The 15,000-nt window shown below is 38.0% G+C and overlaps 1 long non-coding RNA gene across 1 annotated transcript in view; it reads right to left on the reverse strand.

Annotated features, from left to right (window-relative positions):
- LOC113657856 overlaps nt 1-10,888 on the reverse strand; it is a 24,142-nt gene extending 13,254 nt beyond the window's left edge. The window contains exon 1 of the long non-coding RNA XR_003444252.1: nt 10,670-10,888. This is a non-coding gene — a long non-coding RNA (uncharacterized LOC113657856). The remainder of the gene's footprint in view (nt 1-10,669) is intronic.
- Between the last annotated feature and the right edge of the window lie 4,112 nt (nt 10,889-15,000).

Consider the following 15,000-nt stretch of genomic DNA (forward strand, 5'->3'; position numbering starts at 1 on the left):
AATTTGTATTATATTAGAAAATAATGCAAAATAGAAGCATTTCCAGACGTTTCTCAAACATGTCAACAAACACTTTCCTTCTCAGTCACTGTACCTTGATCTTTTAATAATTATTCCTTCTCCAGAACTATTTATACACACCCTCCAGTGTCACTCAAATGAGGATGAGTTTCCCTTTTGAGTCTGGTTCCTCTCAAGGTTTCTTCCTCTTCCATCTAAATGAGTTTTGCCTCATCACAGTCACCTCAGTCACCTTAGGCTTGTTCATTGGGGATAAATAGAAACACATTTAAATATAAGTCTAATATTAATCTTGAACTTTTATATAATATTAATCTTTGTATGATATTATATTAATATGTTCTGTAAAGCTGCTTTGAGACAATGTCCATTGTTAAATGCTTCTGCTGTTTGTATAAAAATAATAGAAATCTTATAAAACATGATTCTTTACTTGTGTTCCAACATTGTCCTATAAATATCTTAGAAAGTGCAATGAAAGTGAAAGAGCTTTTAGCTGGCTCATGTCAATTTGGACGACTCAGTTTGAGTGAATTTAAAGCTAAAAGTTAACATGAAACTACATACCTGTATAATCCATCCTGATGTCTTCATCACCTGAAACTCACTCACAGATGATGAGGATGCTATCAGGTACAGCCTAAAGAGCAGAGATTTCTGTGGATTGAACTACGCTGAAACCTAAAAACTTACTACAAGTGTGAAAGGACAGTTTTGAACTCAAGTCTCCATCAATGAATAGTTCATAACTATTAATAGTTCATAGCTTTCTGGTTATACAGTTGCATTTTTTGACCATATAATACACATTTCACTTTCTGGTGTCAGCCTGGTGAAGATAGTTTCCCTTTTAAGTCTGTTTAAGTCCATTTTATTCACCACTTCCTTATCTCTGACTTGGTAAATGAAAAATGTATATCTGTAATGTGTATATTTCTGTAAAGCTGCTTTGTGATAATGTCCACTGAAATAAAACTGAATTGAATTAAACACATTAGATTAGATTAATCCTTACTGTGCAAGGTCCATGTACAAAGCCAGTTTCATACAAAACTGAATTGTATTCATATTGTATTCTTTTAAATTCATTCATGTTTATGTTTACAGTGCAACATGATCCTTATTTACACTCACACACAACAAACTGTATACTGCTTGGTCTGTTTGCACTGCCTTTTGTCTTGCACAAGTTTGCACACATGGACTTTATGTAAATAGGTTAAGGTTCTGTGTTGTCTTGTGTAGCTCTGTGTCATTTACAGTATGCAGCGCCAGAGTAATGGAGGAACTGAATATATATATATATATATATATATATATATATATATATATATATATATATATATATATATATATATATATATATATATATTTATATATATATATATATAAGCCTTTTGCCTTGACTTGACTAGTTCACTTATTTACCTTCAGTAAACATTTAATCCAGGGTGTGATGTCACTCCATCACAAAACACCACGTTTTGTTTTAATTTACTGCTTGTAAAGCACAGAACACTGGGAATTGGAACTATACATAATGATTTATCACCTCTTCTTTCATCAAATCATGTTTTTGCAGAAATAAGCACACCTTCTATAGCATTTATCTTTAGACTTTGTAAGATTTACCATTCTTATTGTATTTCTATGATTCATACCTATCTATTATCATTTCCAGCTTAACAAGGCTCTGTGTTTAGGATACTGGAGCCAGTGATTACATGAATATTCTGTGGGCAGATGTGTAATCAGCCTGTCTATACAAACAGCACACAAAATTTTATCATTATTATATTATACTCACCATTAAGTAACAAATTAACTAACTAACTAAATACCATAAACTTAATTCGGTCAAGATAAAATATGTTATAGCATATAACCATAATCATTGTTTATAGCATCAACATCAGTTTCCAGCCTGATCCCTAAATCTAAGATCTTCCAGTAATGTCATAATAATTTATTCTCAATTACACATGCTTAAATAATTATAATCTTCATCACCTGATCTTTAAACAGCCCAACGTTTGAGACTCTGACATAGACAGGATAATAATTTGACCTAAACAGGATAACAATAAAGCGTCTAAAACAGTAATTCATCAAGAGCAATTAAGGTGAAACTTTGAAATATTGTCAAAAAATATATATATAAGTAGTATAAATATATATAACCAGAACATCAACATGTTCATGACTTGCAGCTACTGCTTCCAGAAATTTGGAAGATAATCCTTAAAAACATAATATGATAATGCTGCTCATGAATTGTTACAGCATTGTCTTGAACAAATGGCCGGGGGTCACAAACAGGAGCTGGCAACCTGAGCTTGTACTATTGTTGTGCTGGTCATAATTACAGTCTTTCAAAGATATGTAAAAAGTTCCAAAACCAAAACAACCACTGCTCTAATACTGTATACTTAGATAGATAGATAGATAGATAGATAGATAGATAGATAGATAGATAGATAGATAGATAGATAGATAGATAGATAGATAGATAGATAGATAGATCACCTGATGTAAATGGTTTATACTGCTCATGGTCTGTTTGTTTTAAATTATTTCTTTGTTTTTGGAAAAAACATTTTGGAAAAAGTATTTTGGAAAAAAGAGCTAACTAAGTTCATTTCAGGAGAGGGTGAAATAAAAAATGGTGGGATTAGTCAGATGGCAGAAGAAGTGTGAGTTTAAGTAAAGATGAAAAGAAACAAAGGTCAACAACTTCCACACCAAAGCCAGTCAAACAGATAAATATCAATATAATATCATAAGTATGAAAAGAGTGTGTGTGTGTGTGTGTGTGTGTGTGTGTGTGTGTGTGTGTGTGTGTGTGTGTGTGTGTGTGTGAGAGAGAGAGAGAGAGAGAGAGAGAGAGAGAGAGTCCATGAGGTCGCTAGTTCTTATGCAAGACAAACCCTTAATATTAACTTTAATTAGTCTGTGACAAACAGAAAAAGTTTAAATCACAATAATTTACAAACATTAAAACAAACCATGTGGGTCAACCTGCTCAGAGCAGAACAGAGAATCAAAAGCAAACAGGGAAGAATTAAAACCTTTAGATTTGTAATGCTCAGCTCCGGAGATTATCTGCTTTATCCAGTGCTTTCGTTTCCAGCTGCTAATATGGACCAGACAGTAACATGAGCGTGTCTTGCATCAGAACAAAGCGGATGACCTCCACCGATTGTCCAGTCCATTTACCATGAAGAATAAGCCCTCTAATTGTGTTCTCTAAGCAAGACCAATCCAGTGCATCTAATCCTCTATATTTAGCCTAATATCATCTGTAAAGAGTCAGAAGAAGCTCTTTTTTTTCTGAAAGATCTATCCCAAGTGGCTGTGTTTCTAATTGCTGAGATGATGCAAGGCAAATGCAAAACTCCAACACACCATATCTCATTAAGCTCTGATAAACGCTCACACTGGGAATTTTTTGTCCAAACAGAACCAAACAGAAAATACACAACAATGTGCAATGTGTTATTGTTCATTATTATTAATAGTGAACATTTTTCTGAAGTTTAAATGTTCTCTGTCTGTCTGTCTTTCACACACACACACACACACACACACACACACACACACACACACACACACACACACACACACACACACACACACACACACACACACTAAAGACAGTAGCGTTTCACAAATTTTAAAGCCTCAAATATGGATGCTTTTACAATTTTTTGTATTTATTTATTTGTTTGTTTGTTTGTTTGTTTGTTTGTTTGTTCTTACACAAAGGCACAAATGTAATTAAATAATGTATCTAAATTTAAGAACTCTCCTAAAAACCATACGCAAACTAAAAGTGGTCTAACATTCCACTGGGATATGTGTTATATGTTATATTTCTGTAAAATATTACATAACAGAAATGTGTCAGAAACACAGGCATTCGCTTAAACTATTCCAGGCTTTGTGAGCATGTACACTGACACCAAACGCCACAGATCTGAGACATCAGTGGACAGTCATGCTCGATGAACAGCTGCCTGATCAACACTGTGTGATCTGTTGCCAGTTATTATGCAATAGGGCAGAGGGTAACTTTTCTGTCTCCATAATAGCGACCCTTATTAGCTGCGTGATTAGTGAGATTTATGAACGCACATTCCTGAGAAGCAAACATTGCACACACCTGCTGGAACGGGGGAGCTCAAACAAGCTTCATCATAAATTATTTGATTCTGACAGAAGATTTACGACTTAAAAATGGAGTCTTGGTGTACCAGTTTTGGCATGTTAATGCCAACCTGAGTTTATAATGTCACCTGGCTGACTAAGAGCAGTGAGTGCATGTATGATTCCTTTAGTCAATACATTTCTATGGAAAACATTATTCCTGCTACTAAACACTGAACACCATGTCTTTCCCAAGGAAATGCTTATTTTAATTTTTTAACAATTCTATTATGCACTGAGACCACACCAGTTCTCAGAAAGCCACACAGTTTCCTCAAACCGTTCTGCTTCTACCGTTGTGTTTGCATATTACCTTTTCTGCACCTTTACTAACAAACTCCACAGAGGTTTAAAAAAATTATAAAGAAATAAAAAAATTGAAATAACTATATATTACACTTTTCTATTTTTATTTTTGATCAATATTACAGGGTAACAAACAATGCATTTATACCTTGAAGGCAGTCAATTTAAGTGATTATTATTATTATTATTATTATTATTATTATTGTTGTTGTTGTTGTTATTTTAAATTATTATTATTTACAAAAAGTGTGGACATGATAAAAACAACATGATAATGATCTGCAAATTATCTGAGGAAAAAAAAAACACATGATCTGTTGAAATATGTACAGATTAGCCATTAGCTTAATGTGCTAGTCTAGCTAGTCAGATGATTGGTGTTTTTCACCCGACAACCTATTGATTCTCATCGAGTCATTTTCTTGACAAATTTTACTTTTTACTCAGGTAGCAATATTTTGACCTGTGTTTTTTTTATTATTTTTTTATTTTTTTTTAAGGGTTTATTAGCCATATGATACAGTTACGTGTACATTATTACTGGTGGAGTCTTGTGTTAAACTATGTTGGATCTGCATGCAGTATTGCTGCATAAACTTGTATAGTAGATAGGTTTATATGGAGCATGTCAAACTGGTTCCTCTGTATAATTTTCTCATGACTAAGCTTGCTTAGCTTTGCACTGAGTTTTTATTTTCACTGTATGCAAGTTCATTAGCGATCTTGGTGAGAATTAAACTCATGAAAAAAGTCATTTTGTAACTGTTTTCTTTTTCTGCCTGAATCTATGGAAAGAATAAAGTAGGTATATGTATATGCGATCCGTATTTATGTCCTGTATTGGACTTGAAGATGGCAGGGACTCTGTATTGTAATTTAAGGCATACTGTAGGATAATTAATTCTCTTCTCTTTCTTTATCTTTTTCTTATTCTTTGTTATCTTTTGTGATCTGTGCATCTTAATCTTTAAAAGAAAAAGGCTATGAAACAATGGTCACATGTCCAACATTTCCACATATTTGCTCCCTGCAAATAGAGAAAGAGATAAAAAAGGAAGAAAATGGAAATGAAACATTTCACTAAATAAGGCATATCCTGGTGGCTTTCTTCAGTCAGCCTTCAGTGACCACATTTACTAGGTCCCTGAATTTGTTGGTTAAGGAGATGTCAAGCTAAAGCAGTTACTGAAAATAAGCTAACTCTCTGTTATGTTGGCATACAGGAGATCAGAGTTTATAGAGTGTGTATGTTTAGGCAAAAACTATCCCACTATATAGATATCTCTATGACAAAACATATCATTTAAAACCATTAGAAACTCTGTAAGGAAAATGCTAAAAAAAAAAAAATCTCCTTTTTTACATCACTACACATTTATTCTCATTGAGCTACAGGAACTAAGCCTCATGCCATTCCAAATAGACAACCGGCTAGCGGCTAGCATAGCAGCTTGATATTTCAGAACTGATTCATATAATAATCTGTGCTGTGATCTGGACATCAAATCAAAAATCTGTCAGCATAACAAGCATGATTTTGCACACATCTACATTAGCTAGCTTACTATTTAACTGGTAAATGAGCTCACGTTTTTCACAGGTATTTTTTTATTTTTATTATAAGGAATGTGTGTAACTCTAGCAAAACCTTTCAAACTACACAAAGCACACTTGCTAATTTATTAACCCTAGATTTGACCAAAGATCATTGAATATGTCGGGTTATCTGGGTGTTCTGAGATCATTATTATAAAACATTTGGAACTAGTCTGACATTACTGTAATTTTTATGCAGTAGGAACTTATGCTGTGAAACTGTACTACAGTGTACATTAAAGCATGTACACATATACTCAATACTAATATAATAATATTTGGAATAAAAGTTTTAGGTGCTGTGTGTGTGTGTGTGTGTGTGTGTGTGTGTGTGTGTGTGTGTGTGTGTGTGTGTGTGTGTGTGCTGAACTTGTTGCATGGCTGCAAGACAAAATGGAGACTGATTCTTCCATTGCTTTGGTATCTTGTTTCCCTCTCCCTAATCCTACCCACACATGTGCTTTCCTCAGAACACCCACAATTCAGACCTGATTTACAGGAAAGAGACTTTCATCAACCTTTCACCCTACAAGTAACATTTCCATACCTCCTCATAGTCACAACACTGGGTTACTACACTCCCACCTGTTCACCTAATAATATGTGTCTTTGTGGGGCAGTAAAACGGCTTAGGTGTGTGTAACGAAAGTGATTGGGGACCTTGAATTCAGGTTTGTTCAGAACTTGTGTTTGTGCTTGCCCTCAATCTAAATTCATCAAATTAAGTTTGCTTCATTTTCAATGCGATGCATAGCAATTCCTGTGCAATTCCAGATTTGGCTGCATAATGCAGCTCGGGCGGGGGGTATTTGTATTTGTGTATATGTTTGTGTGTGTGTGTGTGTGTGTGTGTGTGTGTTTGTTGGGGGTGGGGGGTCTTTAGCATCATGCCGGAGTACTGCGCTTGCTTCCCAGACCTTCCAAGAATGTTGATAAGCAGATCCCAGAATGAAATCTCCCCGGCCCGGCTGTGTCTGCCTCTAATCGTTTTATTTACAGTTACAATAAAAGACGAGTCTGAAATGGTTGAGGTGACATAATAAGCAGCCCAGGAACAATCAGTACAGTCCTAAGCGCATTCCGATTTTCACATTAGGCTAATCGCACAGAGGAAGGAAATAAAGACGTCAGGTGGATGAAATGAGTGTAATTGGAGAATAATGTAGTTAGTTTGCTCTAATCTTCTGCATAATATTAAAATGTTCTCAATGCACCCCAGCTGCATGCAATCAGTTCTGGGGGGAAGCAGAGAGAGAGAGAGAGAGAGAGAGAGAGAGAGAGAGAGAGAGAGAGAGAGAGAGAGAGAGAGAGAGAGAGAGAGAGAGAGAGAGAGATTCTTTCCATTAACTTCAGTGAGAGGAGCCTGTGTTAGACTAGTTATGTGGTGAGAGTGTGATAACAAGTGAACTCTGTGTATAACATCAGCCTCAAAGTAGTGGTGGTTTAAATTATAAAATTGCTAAACACACATGCTCACACACTCACAAACACACAAACTCACACACACACACACACACACACACACACACACACACACACACACACACACACACACACACACACACACACACACACACACACACACAAACACACACACACACACACACACACACACACACACACACACACACACACACACACACACACACTCACACACTCACAAACACACAAACTCACAATCACTAACACACACACACACTCACAAACACACACTCAGAAACACACACTCACAAACACACACTCAGAAACACACACACTCACACACTCACACTCACACACACACTCACATACACACACTCACACACTCACACTCACACACTCACACTCACAAACACACACTCACAAACACACACTCACAAACACACACACACGAACACACACACACGAACATTACTCACAAACACACACACACACACACACACACACACACACACACACACACACACACACACACACACACACACACACACACACACACACACATTTTGGCTAGAATGTATTCATTAAATTCAAAACTGTATTGACCATTTCCCACCACAAAACTTTAATTTGATTTTTCTTTTGCTTTTGTGCTTGAATGAAACATTTCTTACAACAAATATAAGCCTGAATTAAGTTGTTCCTCCTCTGATATCTCTCTCTCTCTCTCTCTCTCTCTCTCTCTCTCTCTCTCTCTCTCTCTCTCTCTCTCTCTCTCTCTCTCTCTCCCTCTTCTATATCAAATTATCCACAAAAGTTGTAAGAGACAGTGGAGCTGCACAGCCACCAGTAGCCCAGTAGTAGAATTAGAGGCAAGGTTATTTGTTTTCCCTTTGGCTTCTATTTCGTCTATGATTTCGAGGCTTCCCTTCGCTCTGAGGCTGTATTTTATACTGCTGTTATTGTGCAGGAAATTGTCATTAGTCAGTGGAACAAATAACGTGGAAACGGCTGCGGTTCGCTCTGCGCCGCATCCAAACACAACAATGAATTAATCAAATTAAAATTCCTTGTTATGCGATTTTGCTTTAATTTCCACAACCAAGCCCCTATTTAACGTTTGACAAAACCAGAATAGGGAAGTCACAGTTAAGGGCCTCTCTAACAGTGTTATATTAAGGAAGAATTATCAATCCTTTAAGCTAATTTGGATAACTTGCAGACTGTAAAAGTGAGCAATGAAAATGCAGTGTTATTCTGGCTTCCCCGTTTTCCACACCTCTTTAACTGTAACACACATTTAACTGACTTTGTTCTCTCCTTATTGATCGCATGCCATTGAAATCATTAAATCCCACTAAATTAATATAAATCTACAGAAGCTATTACGAACAGACTATTTGGCTGGGAAAGCATCGGCTCACACTCGTAGAACTCAATGGCTTCCTACATCCTGGATTCAAAAACCAGCTGACACGAGATGACCTGCGAGGCCCTGAACGGCTGTGTGAAGCTGTGTGATCTGCTAACCTCAGTCTCCAGGCCTGTTAGGTGGATGGCTAACCCTGATTTCCAGGTCCATTATGATGGTGCAAAGATGCTGCTCTAAACAGAAACATTAGTAAAAAAATAGTTTATTTCTGTTTTACAGAGAAGGAGGGAAAAAAATCCTTAGCCTTTTACTTTAAAAGAAGCTTGAAGTTACTGAAACTTCATTATGGATCATGATAGATTGCTTTGTAGAGCCCTGTGATTACTGGGTGAATAATACACTCATGGGCAAATTATTTTGAAAGGTCATTTAGTTTTGCTACATCAGATGTTTAGGTGGAGAATTCTAGAGCAGTTATGTGGTAGCATAGTTTCCACAGTTGTGTACAGTTTAGCAGTATAATTTCATTCCCTGTTAGTGTTTCCCTCTCTCTCTCTCTCTCTCTCTCTCTCTCTCTCTCTCTCTCTCTCTCTCTCTCTCTCTCTCTCTCTCTCTCTCTCTCTCTGCGTATAACCTCATGGCTGTGGCAAGTGCCATATGCCCTGACAAAGCCGAGCAAAGGCCTCCAGCGCTGGCGGAGAACAGTCATTAGCGTTGCGCGCCGCCCAGCCACCACAACACATTTAGCCTCATGCTGGACCTTCATTATGACACACTCCTATCAGATGGCATCTCTGGCTGGGCCGTGGCTCAGGGCAAGAGGGGGAAGAGGTTGTGCAGTCCATGCCCGCTTGTGCCCCAGCGGGTGAGGGAGAGCGGGCGAGAGGAAGCAGGCAGAAGCCCCTGTGCTGGCAGATGTAGTGGTGCCGGTTTATGGAAGACCACCACAGAGGCAGAAATGGCAGAGAAGCGCTGCTTCAAATGCCTCATGCACATTGTGTCCATGTTCGCATGCTGTTGTGCCAAAACAACAGCATTTGGCCTAGCACATTTGCATATGCTCAGATACATAATTTTTTAATGTCATTCTTTCTCTGTCTCTCTTCTACACACACTTACTTATAAACTCTAAAGAAAGCAAGTTTGACGTCTTTCTCAGTTGCTGTCTTTTTTGTCTGTGCAAAAGAAAAGACATTCTCGTTCTCTCGTTGTGATTTAACACATACATACCTACAGTTTTCATTTAAAATAAATGACGATAGAATATTTGATAGAATGTTTGTACAAAATAATTACTGTCATTTTATTTTGGGACGATAGTAAAAAAAAAAACAGATGGATCAACAACATTCCATTAGCAAAGTTTCAGCTGGATGTCGTTTCTCAGCTCTTGTTCTTTTTATAAAAATACATCCTCTCCCACAGACATGTACAGCGTCCACACAGGGGATCATCAGGCCTCCCGCACAGGATAAAGGCAATAAAATAGACACATTCCACAAAGCAAATGAACAGACAAGGCTTCAAACTATGACAAAGTCTGAGCTTTTCTCAGATGAAGCTGTCAGTCTGCTTGCCTACCACAATAAAATGAATAGATAAATCTTAAAATATATTACACATATATAAAATAATCATAAAATAAATACAACAGCTGCACCAGGAAACTATAAGCCACATGCTAGAACTAATCGAAAAGAGCATCATAGCTACACTTTCCCCACATCTCCACATCTATCGCTCTCTTACCGTGCTGATACAGTGTGACGTTTTCAAACCAGGGTGAATGAGAGGAACATTCCCAAACCCCAGGAGATCCGCCGCCACAGCCGTGTAGATCTGCAGCTGCAATTGGATTTCTGACTTTTAACTGGGTTAACCTACTTTACTGTGAATACAAATTCAATTGCCACCACAACTGTTTTATTTGGCGTGCCCCCTCTCCCGCACTCGTTCTCGTTCACTCACTTGCTCTCTTTCTCTGTTGACAAGCTGTGTAACCACATAGAAAACAATTTCCCTCTGCGGAGCACTGGCAAACCATAAAATTAAAATGAAGTGCCATTACATGTTCACAAAGCAAAAGGGGGCCTTCCTCTTATTCTTTCCTCTTGCGCTCTCTCTCTTTTATTCTTTTCTTCCCCCTTCTCACTCAATCAATATCAATATAATCCCCATCCTATTTTCTCTCTCTGCTGATGAGTGTGTATCTCTGGCCTTTTGTTAGCTCTCTAATACAACAATTATTGTAGTGCAGTGACATGTATGTGTGTTTGTGCATTCGTGTGTGTTTGTGCATGTGTGCGTGCGTGTGTCTTTGTGCATGTGTGCGTGCGTGTGTGTTTGTGCATGTGTGTCTGTATGAAGGTATTGAGTCTGCGTGAATTGAGTATGTGTGTGCTCACGTGTGTAAGTGTGCATGCGTGTGCAAGTGTGTGGGTGTGTGTGAGTCTGGGTGTGTGTTTGTGAGCGTGCGTGCGTGTGCATGTGTGTGTGCATCTATGTGTGTGTGTGAGTCTATGTTTGTGTGAGTGTGCGTGCATAAGCGTGTGTGTATGTGAGCGTGTGTGCGTGTGCATCTATGTGTGTGCGTCTATGTTTTTGTGTGTGTGTGAGCGTACGTGTGTGTGTGTGTGTGTGTGTGTGTGCATGTGTGTGTGTTCAGTAATGGTTCTCCTCACTACAACCCTAAACAAAGCCATATGAGCAAGTCAGGAAGTCTTTCAGGACTTTATTAGATGGGTGGGAGAGGAGAGGTTAAGAGCTCCAGCAAGCTGGTACTGTTTAGCTGCTTCATGTCAACAGGAACACAACAACACAGCTGCACACTCCTGCCCCAAACAACCACCCCCACTCGTCCCTCCCATCCCTCTACCCCCTCTCTGTCCCTCTAGCCATCCTGGCTTCTAACGCCTGCCAGCTAGGCTTGGCATCGCAGGTCTCACAAGGTCGGCTGTGCGCCTGAAATCAGAATAGATGTTGCCGAAGGTGCTGACTTGTTTGTATGGTTAAATACATGTCTTGAGAAAATTAACAAACAGTGGACCAATAAGCATCTAAAGCATGTACAAGAACTTCCTGTAGTGTGTTGCTTCTGACTAGAGGCTCATATTTAGCCACCGATTGTTACTGTATATTTTTCTCTTTATTTTGTGTGATAATTTAGCCTTGTACCAACAGGAAATTTAATTATCATCAGCTCTAAATGTAAACATGCCATACACGACATACAGTTGATTTAGTTGACTAGTTTTGAGTTCCTTCCTCACAGTGTAAGATAAGCTAAGTAGTAACTAAGCTAAAGCATGTATTTAGAAGCACTGGGGTGTGGTGTTACTGGTAATTGTTTAGGTGAACGATATGCATGGTGTTATAGTCATTACTGTGACAATATACTGTGTCATAAGGGAAAACAATCACTGTACCAATGTGCCACCTAGTGGCTACTTCAATTCCAAAACATACCAGAGATCAGATTCAGAATCAGAGCAGGAGGCTTAGTGGGGTTAGTAAAACACACACACACACACACACACACACACACACACACACACACACACACACACACACACACACACACACACACACACACACACACACACACACACAAAATGAAAATAGTTCTCACAGGCTGAATGAAACTCATTGACTACCATCAAGCCTCTGAAAGCAATATTACTGAAATTTCACACATGCATGTAAATGAATGAATGAATGAATGAATGAATGAATGAATCAATCAATCAATCAATCAATCAATCAACCAATACTTGCTTGTTTCGGCTCAACATTTTACTGTATGTCTACCATGCTAACGTTTCCCTGTCATTAATGAATTCCATAATGAGTGTAAAGCCTAATTATTCTCAACACAATCTGAGACATTTGACCCATCATGCCTCAGTCATCTAGACCTGCCCTCACAAGTCTCCTCCAACAATTAAGAGGGGGAAAAGTTTAAGAATGAGTCTCATTGTGCCCTTGAATACAATCCTTGTCAACACAGATCCATCTGTGACATTGGCTCGCAGTTACAGTCATTTCCATCAAAGCCCAGTTCTCAGACGGCTGACATTGATGAGCTCCTGTCACTGCAAATAAGTGTAATGCTCTGTGAGCCCTCTGTCATACACACACACACACACACAAACACACAAATAAAAAAACAACAAAACTTTAGCCCCAAGTCCAGTCTATTTATTTTTATCACTGCAATGAAAATTAGCAGTATTTACACACATGCACTCTCTCTCTCTCTCTCTCTCTCTCTCTCTCTCTCTCTCTCTCTCTCTCTCTCTCTCTCTCTCTCTCTCTCTCTCTCTCTCTCACACACACACACACACACACACACACACACACACACACACACACACACACACACACACACACACACAGTCTCATGACAGGCAGATGAGTTTGACAGTGTCATTTCCTAATCTAGATTAGTTAATGTTTAAAGATTTGAAAGTAGATGTGTTGTAAAATTTTGTACTGTGATTGATTTAATAAAGCTATTGCTGGAATAAATAAATAAATAAATAAATAAATAAATAAATAAATAAATAAATAAATAAATAAATTTGTTCATTCATTTTTTACCACTTATCCCAACTTGTCAGTTCATGGGGAGCCTGTGCCTATCTCAGGCGTCTTCGGGGTTATCAAGGCAGGATACACCCTGGACGGAGACACACACACTCTCATTCACTCACACACTACGGACAATTTTCCAGAGACGCTAATAAACCTACCATGCATGTCTTTGAACTGGGGAAGGAAACCGGAGTACCCGGAGGAAACCCCCAAGGCACGGGGAGAACATGCAAACTCCACACACAAGGCGGAGGCGGGAATCGAACCTCCAACCCTGGAGGTGTGAGGCGAACGTGCTAACCACTAAGCCATCGTGCCCCCCTTAAATAAATAAATAAATAAATAAATAAATAAATAAATAAATAAATGGAACAGACTATTTGTAAGGCTGTGACTGGATTTTAATTTGCAGTCAAAATGTTTTATTATTTATTATTATTTTTTTTAATAGCTAAATTGATGCAAGCAACTTCTCTAGCTACTTTTTGCTGGTCATGGTTGCAGTGGACTATTCCAGAAAAACTGGGCAAAGGGCAGGAATACACCAGAGATGGGATACAAGTCCACCACAGGGCACCATGCACACACAGCTTCACACCGAGAGGTAACGTAGAGTAATCAATCCACCTACCTGTAATGTGGGCAGGAGACTCAAGTGAAGAGTCAGAAGTGTGTGAAGAGCAGAAAGTAACTCAAGCTCAGGATTGAACCAGGATCCTGGAGCTGGGAGGCAGCAACACCAACCACTGTGCCACTGCGTTGCCCTAGATAAAACGTATGTAGTAATTACAGCTAATGTCTGGCACATTCCAGTACTTAGTGACTTATGTGAACATGATTATGTATATACAGCACTGTTCGGTACTATAGTGCAATAACTGCTCCAAATTGAGTCAGAAAAAAAAATAATAACAGGAAATGTAAATAGAAAAAGGAGTAAACATTAACCAGTGTAAAACAATTAATACAATAACCATTTATTTTTATTTCATGTTATAGGCATTTATTAGACATGTGTTAAAGTCAGATAAGCATGTGTTTACTAAAGCAGTGTAGTTCTTACCTACTCTGTATGCTTGTATAATAATGCATAATCATTTATAAGCATATAAGACTTCTCCATTAGTTACTGTTCATTTATAATCTTGTAATTTATTGCATTATTTACATTGTGCAATAGAAAATTTGCTACACACTTAAATGTATGTCACAGTATATCCCATACTACAGTCCATTGTAAAGGGATGAGTGTTCTGTAGTGTAAAATAAAACACAAGCATGTATCATGGTCAATATTAGCAAAAATGCCTAAAACTTTCCATTTATTTATTTGCACATTATACTTGTGGTTTGTCTTCAGGGCTTTAACATCTCACGTAACAGGCAAAATATGTTCAGGGGTATGTCTTAGTCTAGTCTAGTCTCTTAAGCCTAGTGTGTTTTCTGTAAATATGCTTATGGCTTGTTGTGGGTTGGAATATGTACAG

The sequence above is a fragment of the Tachysurus fulvidraco genome, chromosome 25 (assembly GCF_022655615.1).
Source record: "Tachysurus fulvidraco isolate hzauxx_2018 chromosome 25, HZAU_PFXX_2.0, whole genome shotgun sequence".
Classification (NCBI taxonomy): domain Eukaryota; kingdom Metazoa; phylum Chordata; class Actinopteri; order Siluriformes; family Bagridae; genus Tachysurus; species Tachysurus fulvidraco.